This window comes from Microtus oregoni, unplaced genomic scaffold (assembly GCF_018167655.1).
Source record: "Microtus oregoni isolate MIOR12 unplaced genomic scaffold, Mior012 000002F_ref0000024, whole genome shotgun sequence".
Lineage (NCBI taxonomy): Eukaryota > Metazoa > Chordata > Mammalia > Rodentia > Cricetidae > Microtus > Microtus oregoni.
The window spans coordinates 68,987,828-68,991,236 of NW_024543061.1; positions in this window are offsets into that span (position 1 = coordinate 68,987,828).

Sequence of the window (3,409 nt, forward strand, 5' to 3'; positions counted from 1 at the left end):
GCACTCTGCATATGTAAAGGAAATCATAAGGACTTGGGCTTCTAATGTTAGAGCTATCCCCCATGATTTCCATCAGTTAGTGTCTGCAGTTTTAGATAATGGACCTTCCTTGATGTTTGGAATTTATTTCAGAGAAGAATCCAAACATATGGAACAGCAAGGAAGAGCAAAAGGTGTCGAGGTTTCCCAAGATCAAATTCTTGGTGCAGGAGAATATGCTGATCCACAGGTCCAAGCTCTTTATGATGATGAAGTACTGTGTCTATGTCACCAAGCAGCTTTAAATGCTTGGAATAGGATACAAGATCCAGCAAAAAGGGTTGAATCATATACTAGAATTAGGCAGGGACCGAGAGAACCCTTTATTGACTTTTTGCAATGATTAATTAAGGCTCTGGACATAGGGGTAACAGACCCAGAAGCTAGACGAATACTTCTTGAATCTCTAGTTTTTGAGAATGCAAACATAGAATGCAAAAAGATAATTGGGCCTTTAAAGTCTAGATCAGCACCTATGGATGAATGAATTCAGCATACGATGAATGTTGAGACGTTTAGTTATAACGATGAACCTTGGGTAGGAGAAGCGATTTCCACAGCAATGAGGAAACATCAAACAGCCAGGTGTTTTAATTGTGGTAAATTAGGACATCTGAAAAGGGATTGCAGGCACAGAATGTCTAGGAATATTATCTCCTCTGGGAATGACAAAAATAGGTGACCTAGGCCTTCAGGTATATGTAGGAGATGCGGTAAAGGCCGACATTGGTCCAATGAATGCAGGTCAACAACAGACAAACAAGGCAACCCGATACCGTGGGGAAACTCCTTGAGGGGCCTCTCGCAGGCCCCCAAGCCAACAGTGGCCCAGTCATTCCCAGTCACAGTGGAGAACATGCCTCACCAAGAAAATTAAGAGCTCCAATTTCTGCTGTAAAAAGTAATACTGGTCTAAATGATGAAATACGTGTGGAGGATGAGTCAAAAAACCCAGTAGGACAGAGTAAACGTATATTTTGGCAGACTTCTATTAATGATCAAAGACCAAAGCTAAGAGTCTGTATAAATGGCACTTTTATTGAAGGCTTATTAGACACAAGTGTGGATGTAAGTATCATTACCCCAGAATCTTGGCATCCAAATTGGCCTCTTCAAGAGGTAGATGTTCAGTTCCTGGGAATTGGAACCCTATCTCGTGTAAAACAAAGCTCAAGATGGGTTGAATGCATAGGGCCCGAAGGGCAAATAGGAAGACTAAGGCCATATATAGCCAATATTGCCATAAATTTATGGGGCCATGACTCGCTACAGCAATGGAATACCCAGATTAACATTTCTGTAGTTCCAGGAACTCATAATTCTGGGAAGGATATGATGAGGTATTATGGAAAAAGGTCACCAGCCATTCAGGCTGTACAAGAACATACAGCAAATACCAAACCTTTAGAGGTATTTAAAATGGCTAACTGAGAAGCCAATATGGACCAAACAATGGCCTCTAGCTAAAGATAAACTACAGGCATTGGAACAGCTGGTGCAAGAGCAACTAGATGCTCACCATATTGAAGAATCAACCAGCCCTTGGAATTCTCCTGTGTTTGTTGTAAAAAAGAAATCTGGTAAATGGAGAATGGTGACAGATCTAAGAGCTGTCAACAAAGTAATTCAACCTATGGGCCCACTACAATCTGGAATTCCTTTGCCTTCTCTGTTACCAAAAGGATGGCCTCTTATAGTTATTGATTTGAAAGATTGTTTTTTCACTATACCGTTACAAAAAAAGGATAGAGAAAAATTTGCCTTCACAGTGCCTACTTACAATAATTCTCAGCCTAATAGGAGATATCAATGGACTGTCCTCCCACAGGGTATGCTCAATAGTCCTACACTGTGCCAATATTTTGTAAGTAAGCCATTGGAAATAATTCGTAAACAATTCCCCAAGTCCATCATTTATCATTACATGGATGACATCTTATTATCTGATTCAAATAAAGATACTTTAGCAAGGATGTTTGAAGAAGTAAAGAAAGTCTTGCCTAGGTGGGGATTACAAATTGCCCCTGAAAAGATTCAAAGAGGAAATTCTATTAATTACCTAGGTTACAGAATAGGGTTAGAGAAAATTAAAACGCAAAAGGCACAAATTAGGAGAGACCACTTAAAGACTCTTAATGACTTCCAAAGATTGTTAGGAGACATTTCCAGTCTACGACCAGCTGTTGGGATAACACCTGATCTAATAGTTCATTTAAACAAAACCTTAGATGGTGATAAAGATTTGAATAGTCCAAGAGAACTGACAGCTGAAGCAGAAAAGGAACTGACAATGATTGAGGAAAAATTACAGGAGGCACATGTGGATAGGGTGAACCCAAATCTTAGCTGCATCCTAGTCATATTGCCTTCCAGAATTTCTCCTACAGGGATTCTAATGCAGAGGGAAGATATTATTTTAGAGTGGATATTTATACCTAATAAACCAAGTAAAAAATTAAAAACTTATGTGGAAAAGGTCTCTGAATTAATTATAAAAGGTAAGCTGAGACTTCGTCAACTAGCAGGTATAGACCCAGCAGAAATTATAGTGCCTTTTACTACTGAAGAAATAAAAAAGTTATGGGAAGACAATGAACCGTGGCAAAGAGCTTGTGCTAACTTTTTGGGAGAAATTAATAGCAACTATCCCAAAAGTGATAGACTTAATCTCATAAAAAGAACTTCTTGGATTCTTCCTAGAATTGTACGTGATGCTCCAATAACTGGAGCCCGTACGTTCTATACTGATGCAAATAAATCAGGGAAAGCAGGTTACAAGTCATATGAATTGAGTAAGGTGGAACAAAGCCCTTATAATTCTGTCCAGAAGGCAGAATTATATGCCATTCTTATGGTGCTAAGGGATTTTAAAGAACCTCTTAATATAGTTACAGATTCACAATATGCAGAAAGAGTTATCTTGCATATTGAAACCGCTGAATTTATACCAGATGACACAGAGTTGACTTCATTGTTTATCCAGGTACAAGACATAATCAGGAACAGGATTTGTCCGATGTACATAACACACATCCGGTCCCATACAGGTCTGCCTGGTCCTCTAGCCCAAGGCAATGCTGAGATTGATCAATTATTGATTGGAAGTGTGTTGCAGGCCTCGGAATTTCATAAGAAGCATCATGTCAATAGTAAAGGCCTAAAGAAAGAATTTTCCATTACTTGGCAACAAGCTAAGGACATTATAAAGAGATGTCCTACTTGTTCTTTCTATAATCAAACACCGTTGCCTGCAGGGAGTAACCCAAAGGGTACTAAGAGAAATGAAATCTGGCAGATGGATGTGTTCCACTTTATGGAATTTGGTAAATTAAAATATGTACACCACACCATAGACACGTATTCAGGTTTT